The sequence below is a fragment of the Vicia villosa genome, linkage group LG4 (assembly GCF_029867415.1).
Source record: "Vicia villosa cultivar HV-30 ecotype Madison, WI linkage group LG4, Vvil1.0, whole genome shotgun sequence".
NCBI classification, from domain to species: domain Eukaryota; kingdom Viridiplantae; phylum Streptophyta; class Magnoliopsida; order Fabales; family Fabaceae; genus Vicia; species Vicia villosa.
The window spans coordinates 172,768,932-172,778,603 of NC_081183.1; the positions used below are offsets into that span (position 1 = coordinate 172,768,932).

The 9,672-nt window shown below is 37.4% G+C and overlaps 1 long non-coding RNA gene across 14 annotated transcripts; it reads right to left on the reverse strand.

The window, feature by feature from the left end:
- Positions 1 to 4,864: 4,864 nt before the first annotated feature.
- Positions 4,865 to 9,028, reverse strand: LOC131595970 (uncharacterized). Of its 14 annotated transcripts, none has more exons than XR_009282121.1 (6): positions 8,658 to 9,028; positions 8,468 to 8,534; positions 8,083 to 8,390; positions 6,062 to 6,982; positions 5,527 to 5,633; positions 4,865 to 5,160 (listed from the first exon to the last, which is right to left on the reverse strand). It is a non-coding gene; the product is annotated as an uncharacterized LOC131595970 (long non-coding RNA). The 14 variants fall into 14 exon arrangements; XR_009282124.1 differs by having other exon boundaries at positions 8,083 to 8,207; positions 8,314 to 8,534; XR_009282119.1 differs by having other exon boundaries at positions 8,083 to 8,207; positions 8,298 to 8,534.
- Between the last annotated feature and the right edge of the window lie 644 nt (positions 9,029 to 9,672).

A 9,672-nucleotide genomic window follows, 5' to 3' on the forward strand; every position in this document is an offset into this window, starting at 1 on the left:
CTAAGATAATTGATCAGAACAAATCTTGTTCTAACAATCTCCCCCTTTTTGATGATGACAAAAACATATATAAATGATATGAATTTGCGATCAGAAAGAGCAGACGGCAAAAGACAAATTACACAGCTATAGCGTAAGCATGTGAATATGTCTCCCCCTGAGATTAACAATCTCCCCCTGAGATAAATAATCTCCCCCTGAAATAAATACTCGAAGAACTTTAATAAAAGACTTCCCTGATTATTTCGGTAGAGACGATCACATAAGCTTCTGTCTTCAGAGAAATCATAGCTTCTGACTTCTGCTTCCATTGGACAGCTTCAGAACTTGAATTTCTTTAGATCCCTAGAACACTCACAGCTTCTGATTCCTGCTTCCATTCAGGACAGCTTCAGAACTTGAATTTCTTTGATCTTCAGAACATTCCCAGCTTCTGATTCCTGCTTCCATCTAGGACAGCTTCAGAACTTGAATTTCTTTGATCTTCAGAACATTCACAGCTTCTGATTTCTGCTTCCATTTAGGACAGCTTCAGAACTTGAGTTTTCTGGATCTTTAGAACATTCACAGCTTCTGATTTCTGCTTCCCTCGGATAGCTTCAGAGCTTTGAATTTCTACCAACATCACTTCATGCTAGATTTGTATCAGAACATTGTTGAATGTACCAGAGCATCATCAGAGCATCTCTACATCCTGAAATGTTACAGAACAAAGACTAAACGACAAAAGTCAGCATGAACGAGTCAGAACATAAAATGCATATTAGAACACATGATATGTATCAGAGCCATATAGGCTAAAATAATATATCAGAGCAAATAGAATTTTGTCAAAGCAAATAGACAAGTTTTGGATCAAATTCTATTATTAGTGCTTCTGATTCTGAAGCTTGACAGCACTCAGCTTGCTTCAGTTTCCATAAGCTTCTTATGGTTTTGCTTCTTGTGTTTGCTTTGAAGATTTTCTTCACTTCTTTATACCTGCAAAACACTTAAACCAAATAGAACTTGCAGTTCTTGTTAGTGAAAGCAACTGATTAAATCAAATCATTTATCACATATTTCTCCCCCTTTTTGTCATATCATCAAAAAACATAAAAGATTCAGAGACAAACAAAAAGAAACACACGGAGGAAAAGGATGATTTCATTTAAGTGCAAACAACAGGTACAGAAGTACACACAGAGAAGAAAGACAAGATGCACAAAAAACAGATGCAGCAAAAAGAAAGAAACAACACAGACTCAATCTATGACCCTAGCTTTGACAGGATCTTGGCCAGCATCTCTTGAATCTCATTGTTGTGTCCATCTTGCCTCACCATGAAAGTTCTAAACTCAGCATTGAGTGAGCTTTGCTCATCCTGTCTCTTCTGAATTTCTTCCAGAGTCCTTGCAAGACGAGAAGATTGATCAGAAGAAGTTTCACCGCTTTCAACCACAGGAATGGCAAATTGATCTGTAGCTTCCATGGATAGATCATTTGCAGGATTTTCCTCAACGGGATCTGATTCAGCAACATGATCTTCAGCATCTGCTTCTTGCATAGAAGCATCTCCATATTCTGCAGCAGGAATTTCTGAGTCTCCATTCTCAAGTGCCGGAAGAATGGCAGCTAGATTCCTGGGAGCAGAAGGACCTTCAACTTCTGGTGGGTCAACAACTTCCGGAATGACCACGCTTGGGCCTTTCTTAGAAGGATTTTCCCTCAGATAGTTAAAGAGTGTCTTGATGTCTCCGAGCAGAACAGGATGATCAGGAATAAAGATAACCATATCCCTGCATGGATTTGCTTCCATTGCAGCAGCCAGTCTTAACTGTTCCATCTCATCCACAAAGGGTTTCTCCTCCAACAGATGTCTTCCCTTGAGACTAGCAAACCAGAAGTCTTCATAATTCCTCAGAATTCCACGAGGCCGTGGGGCAGCAGCTACACAGGCTTCCTGAAGTTCTAAAAACAGAGCATCTGATTTTCTGCGAAAGATCCTCCAGAAGTTCCGCATAGCAACATCATTCAATCCAGAGCTTTCAGCAATTCTGAGAGTATCAAAGGTACTTCTGAGATTCCTCTTTATTGTTTCAAAAACTACACCGATAGGGTATTCAGGGCGGAAGTTTATTTGGGTTCTTGAACAAACAGGGTTGGAAGTGAAGTACGAATGAGGTTCTCTATCCAACCTATAAGAAGATTCTGCTTCAGTATCAGAATCTAACACTACCATTTCAGCTTCAGGACGAGGCTTGGGAGTGTAGTTGCAATCACGGAGCAGCTGCTCATGTGATGCAGAGGTTGGAAGAGGAGAATCACAAGGGTTGTTTTGAGAGGTGGAGGGAGTATGTTCAAAAGTGGCATTGGGAAAAGATTGAGATGGAAAGAGAGTTTGAAGGGGTGGTATATCCAGAACAGGATTGGTGGTAGGTGGAGAGGAAGGAATGGTTATAGGAGAAGATGGAGGTGTAAGAACATGAACAGGTTGTTCTGATCTGGCTTTTTCTGGTTCAGGTGTAGGGACAACCTCTATTGGTGCAGCTTCTGAACGAACAGCAGGAGCAGAAACAGGTTCAGAGATGCATATACCTTTGGAACCTCTCAGAAAAGCTTTGGCTACATCCTCAGTCTTCTTTTGCTTCTTACTCTTCGGCTCTTCAATGATTTTTGCTTTGCCGCTAGAAATTTCTTTCCTTCTGACATATGCCAGAACTTCTGATTGATTCACAGCCTTTTGAGAGACATTTTCCTCATCAGATTCTTGAAGAATCATCTTCCTTTTTCTGGTCTTCTTTCCTTCAACAACTTCAACAATCTCAGCATTGTTATTTGACTTCTTCTTCTTTTTCTCAGCTTCCTTCTTTTTCTTCACAAAATCATCAGAAACAGCCTTAACAACCTTTGCAATGACTTCTTCTGGGACCACTTCTTTCTTGGTGGTAGCAGCAGGATGATCAAGCTTTCTTTTGGTCCTTTCTTCCTTCTTGCGATGCACTATAATTGGAGCACCTTTCTCTTGATCTTTAAGACTTTTGTCCTCTTTTTGAGACTTCAGATACCTAGTTCTGACTTTTGGTACCTCACTATTGAAGAAGGTTTTAAATTCAGCTAGAACTGGTTCTCTTCTGATTCTTGTTCCAGCAAGAGGTTGAGGAGTCTTAGTGATAGCCTTAATCACTTTCATCTTCTTTAAAGTGAAGGCATTCAGACAGGCCCCAGTTGTGACAGCAAGATCTTTGATAATACCTTCAGATTCCAGGTTCTCAACAATCTTGGAATGAACCAGAAGATTTGAAATAATCCTTCCAAAAGGAATGATTGTTCCACCCTTTTCTCTGAAGGCATTTCTGGACTCCTTCACAGCCTTCCACATATGGTTGAAGATAAGATAGATAGCATCAACCTTCTTCTTAGTGGCAATGCAGTACAGAATGTATTTTTGCTCATTGTTGATGAAGTCAGAAGCATGTGTCCCTTTCCTGTGATAGAAGCATCCAAGGAGAATTTTGGTCCAGATTTTGTAGAGATCTTTCAAATCCTTGGCATTCTTTGTTTCATTTATGTCTGAGTAGAGAGTAGATAACACATCTTCCCAATCTTCCCTTTTATCGATTTCAAAAGCTCCTTCAGCGTTTCTCAAATCAAACATCACCCTTAAGATGTTCTCAGTTATTATCACAAACTTTCCATGAACGAAAGACAATATGGATTTTGGAGCGACAACTGCATGTACCCAGAATTCCTTGACAAGATCTGGGTAGACTGGTCCACAGAACTCAGCAAACAAAGAAGTCCATCCTTGAAAAATTATATCTTCTTTGAGATGAAAACCATGTTCTTCAATAATATCAAAATCAACCATAAGTTCGCATAAAACATCTAATTTTTCTTTAGGAATGGAGCAAGCAACAACTGGAGTGAGTTCCTGATTAACTTTATCTTGAATATGGAGAAGGGTAGATGAATCAACATTTTGAGATGAAGAGGCAGCCATTGAAATAGAATGGACAACTAGGAAGAACAGAAATCTGGGTTTTCGGTTAGGGTTTTAGAAGCGACTAAGACCTTTTCAAATGAGAGAATGCAAGAAGAAAGAGAAACAAGAGAGCGAAAAAGATATAAGATATGATTTGAAAAGAATATAATGAGACGAATATAAAATAAAAAAATAAACAGAATGAATAGTTACAAAATCAAAAGAAATCATTTTCATTAAATGACGAGTGACGTGGGGAGAGAGATCGTGGTAAATGAAATGATTTAAAGCAGTTACCTAGGTCGGCGTCTTTTCAACTGCACGCTTTGTACTAACCGCACAGACACGTGTTCATCATCAGATAATGGATGTCAGTTGTAGAATATGAATAGACTTTACGCCTTTTGATTCTGATCACTGCTTCTGATTCATCAAGTTTCTCTTCTGGAAGCGCTCCTTCTGAAGTGTGCTGATGTAAATCTGAATGATCTTCTGATCCATTCCTTCTGATATACATACACTACGCCAAACAAGTAAAAAGACAGCACTTTTTTTGGCTTTAGGCAGCGCTTTAAAGCGCTATCTATTCCCCCGCTGCCGTAGGTAAAGGCAGCGCTTTTTTTACCTTGAAAGAGCTGCTAAATGCCCCCTTTAGCCAGCACTTTTACCTATAAAGCGCTGCAAAATGCCCCCTTTAGACAGCGTTTTTTTATAAAAAGCGCTGCTAAAAGCCCCCTTTAGACAGCTCTTTTCTCAAACAAAATTTTTAACACTTTTCATTAAAAGCGCTGTCTATTCCCCCTATATAAAGGGCTGCCTATTATGAGTCACCATATATGCACCAGATTTTCACCATTTTTGCACCAGGTTTTTACCAGAATTTGTAGCTTCAATATAAAATTTGAAACAACAACAACATCAATATACATCTTCAATCCATACACTAAGAGAATACTCAGAACAATAACTCATACAAAATCTCAGAACCTAAGTTATGTCAACATGGATTCTATACAAGAGGATTCAATTTTTTTAAAAAAAGCCTAAGTTATGAATAATGAATGTCACCCTAAGGCTACAAAAAAAAATTATGTAATATTTGAGACACTTGCAGATGCAATATTTGTATCTTCAGACGGTAGCGACTCTTGGGCATGTTTCAGGGCAGCCATTATCTGATTTGTGGCAGAAGAATCCTGCAATGAAGTTGTGTAAGACAAAGGCAGGATTGGCACAATACTCTAATTCTGATGGTGCAGTGTGCAGATACAAATTATATAACGAAATACATTATATCTAATTAGAAATATAAAAGGGAATTGATGTGCACATATTTGTCAGATCAATCATCTCACCCCTTCTGCATGAGCAAAGTAGTTTTTAGCACCTTGAATGAGACCCTTTCCAACATAACCAATTTCAAATACCAGTGAAACACCCCACCACAAAAGTTTAAGTTAGGTTGTTAGCAAATAAAGTAATTCTAGAATGGTCATAAATTTAAACAGTGTGCATTAGGTCAACCTACAAACTACACAGTGGGCATATTTACTACAAAGTACCTTTTCAATTAACGAGCGATTAAGGCCATGAACAGCATCTGAGTGCTCGTCAAGTTCTATTAAAAATCTTCTGCTTCCGAGATAACCCCATGCTTCTCCAGTGAAAACTACAAAAACAAATTGCATTGAGTTTATGAAACTATCAGCAATAAAGTTCAGACAACCATTAACATGTCGGTAAACTACTTGGTTCTTGAGTATTATAAATCCACTTGTTCATTTTTTAAAATAACATTTTCTTTAAGGGAAAAAATGTTTAAATTTGTTTATCATAATCATAAAAGAATTAAAAAGAGAAAAAAGCCAATATTTTTTTGTGCTTCTCTAAAAGGCTAGGAAAAGTAGCTTTTGAATAAAAGTTACATGCATCTATCGTAAATTTATTTCTGTCTTCTTTAATTTAAAAGCTTATCCAAGTGCCTCCTACACAAAGGTTTTAAAAAAGCAATCCTGATAGTTATTGCATAAGCAAATATATTGAGAATTAACTTAAAATACAAAGAATGAACTTAAAATACAAAGAATTAACCTATACCTCTATGTGTCTCTCGATTATCAATTGTTCAGTACTAGAAAATCACACGTAAAATATTTCTCGGTTCAAATCAACACACGTAAAGATATTAACACCTGACGACCATGTTAAGAAAACCAACATGAATGCAATTAGTACAGCAGTTTCAAATCACACATCTTGGATGTTTTCTTAACCAAGATCAGATACTTGACAGACAGCAGGCATGTTGTTCCATCCAAAAGAACTTAACTCCCATACCTGACTTGGGTTAGAAGTTCCAGCAGCAGTCATATGTCTATAGTCGGTGGCTAATTGATCTTCCTGAAACATCAATGTAGCATCAGTGGCAACGGCTTGGTTATTTCCATGCCCAGAACACGACTCATACCAACCTGAATCAAGCACAAAATCTGGCCGACTATTGTTCAACAGAGACTTGATATAAGAACTGTCAGGGGACCACACATGATCAACATACTCTGATTTCACAATGTTTCCTGCACATGAATTTTAAGGAATTAATAGGAAAACCATATGCATAGATTTTCATAATATTGATTTCACAATGTTCCTGTTCCATTGTGTAGTTTGTTGGGAATATGCTAACCTTCATAAAAAATAAAATTTAGTGACTACTTAAATTAACTTATTTTGACAAGACTGTTTTCTTAAACTATTATCAGCCATGAGTCGAGTAAACATGTGTACGCTGCATGAAGACTTCTATGCTTTGTGAGTTAAAAAAGGGTTCATTAAAACTCCTTTTATGCAAGAAATCAGAATGCACTTTATTGCCAGCGTTAATTCTACCGGTGCTTTGGTTATTAAGAGCCGCTTGATATACACCAGGAGGATAAAACGGCAAGCCAGCTCGGGTACGCCTCTTGATCCAAGTGTTCCAATAGTTTTTTATCTCATTGTCTGTACGACCAGGTAACTCTACAAGCCAAGAAAATAAATCACTATAATGAATAAAGATATTGAGCACAAAATATTGAACATAAAAATGAAGAAAATACTAACTGGCACAATTTATAAAATCATGTGGAATGCATGATCATCATTCCTGAAAAGTTTTAATCTAAAGTACATACATACATACATACATGATGTTCTAATTCAAAGTACTATATACATACATGATACATAACTGATACCACTATATATTAGGACATTACACCAATCCATTAGCAACTGAATATGCTTTATAATCAATACAATAGGTTTTTTCTATTAAGGCAAGCAAATAATTAGAAGCATGATATCATAATGTTAAACAAAGTGTTATGACACAGCTTTATAAATTAAACTAACAAGTGGCATGACGTTTTCTACTAACTACTGTATATAATGGGTGACATTATGCATTAGGAATCTAACAAAAGACAAGTGAACTGCATTCTACCACATTTGTTAGTATGGATCTCTACGTAATCTTAACGCCTGCAAGTATATCCCATGCCATACACTATTTAGTTAATGTTCTTTATTATATGCACAAATCTAACAAGAGTGTTCCATACTTTAACAATCCACCAATTCAGTTCAATATCGATTAGCCTTTAACCAGATTCAATTCACCCACCAGTTCACACAATTAGAACAAAAATAGATTACTTCATATATTAGTTCACCATTAATTTAAAAAACCTCCTCAACTAACACTTTTACTAACTATTTATTTTAAAAGAGACTGTTAACAGTAACAACTTTTATACCAACTTAGCCTAGATTCCAGCTTCACCAAACAGTTCCAAAAGTGAAGCACCTCAATACCGAAACAGAGAAAGAAGTTACAAACTCAAGGCATGCGCACAAATCACCTTAACAATCAGGTCAATATATTAATTCTTTAGCAGTTTGAAATCACTCTTTTGTCAACAAAAAACAAGATAATCAAACTCAAAGGCTAGAAAACTTCAAAGAGATTTAAAGTGTTACCCAATGATATGGACTACACATCATCACCCCGTCTAACTGTTCTCATATGACTTCGACAAATATACAAAAGACTAAATTCAGGAAACAGAGTTGTGTACCTTCAGAGAATTCCAACTTAAAATGATCCTAGAATGGCTATGTGTATCATAACAGGCCTCTCAATTTTGGCTTCATCCTCAGCTGAGAATTCCAACTTAAAACAATCAGGAAGCTGGAAGTCAAGCTGCAAGGAGCCAGTTTAATCAATTATCAGTAAAAATAATTAACAACTGAACCATGGGAGTGCAAGCAAGTAAAGCCAAACAGGGTAAACATGTAGATTTGCACACTGGAATTTTCTACTCAGCGCATCAGATACACTGATATCTATATTTGGTCCATAGAATGCTCCATCCCCTTCATTCAACTGCAAAGTTTTACTTAGTTTATAAGCACATAATTGAAGGTAACAAATGATGCATTACTTACTCATCATGTACTTACTCATTGGAACCCTAATCCCCATCGTGTGTCTCGATCCCGTGCATTTCGAGGAGAAGTTGATGGAACCCTAACCGGCGGCGATGGTGAAAGCGATTCCGGAAACAGAGAAGTTGATCGGTGGAGAAATGCTTAGAGAGAGAAAGAATGAACTACAAAGAATGAACTTAAAATACAAAGAATTAACCTTTACCTGTAACCGCTTCTCGAACAAAAGCCCAGAGCTTTTGGACAACACGGGCATGACGGCGCAGAGGATACCGGTATTATCCATGGCGGTTCTGAGATTATCTAGGGTTTCCTGATGGTAATCGTAAGAGCCATGAGAGAAGTTGAAACGAATGACGTTCATGCATGTTCGGAGAAGCTTCTCGATCATGGGAAGGAACTCTGATGCGGGACCGATGGTACAGACGATCTTCGTTTTCGATTTCTTGTCCGCCATAACCGTCGCCATCGGAGATCAACGAAGGAAGTTGCTTTATGTGAGGGATGCGATAAGGGACAAAATTGTGTGACCTGCGTTTCATTTCTGGGCTTAGGTTTTTTTGGCGAGAGAAGAGAAATGAGAATAGAAAGAATGAATAGAATTTATTTTTTAATTTTAATTTTAAATGATTTTAGGCAGCGCTTCTGTAAAGCGCGGTCTAATGTGGGCATTTACCAGCGCTTTTGCTAAAATGGCCTTAAGCAACGCTTCCTACGTAGGTCTTTACCAGCGCTTTTGTAAAGCGCTGTCTAAGGTGTGCCTTTTAGCAGCGCTTTTGATAAGCGTAGTCTAAGGTCGACCTTTTAACAGCACTTTTAGAGTACAGTTTCCGTGTTTTTTATTTATTTTATTTATAGCAGCGCTTTTATATAAAAGCGCTGTCTATGGTGTGCTGCCAAAAAGCAATTTTGGCGTAGTGATAGCTTCTGGAGATTTGCTTCTTGGTTCTGCATCTTCTGATAAGATAAACTGTATTTGCAAAATTCTTAAGCTGCTTTGTTTCATCAGAAATGAGTTTATCATCAAACCAGATATTGATTGATTCTTCCACAATCAATGTTTCAATTATTTTATATTCTGTAGCTTTTAGAGCATTCAGAATACTCAAGAACGAAACACCATTGCTTTAGAAACAAACTTAAACAGATGGTTCCAGATCTAATAAATTTGCTCTTCTGATCTCCTCCAAACTTGACTTCTCCTCCAGACTTAAGCACCA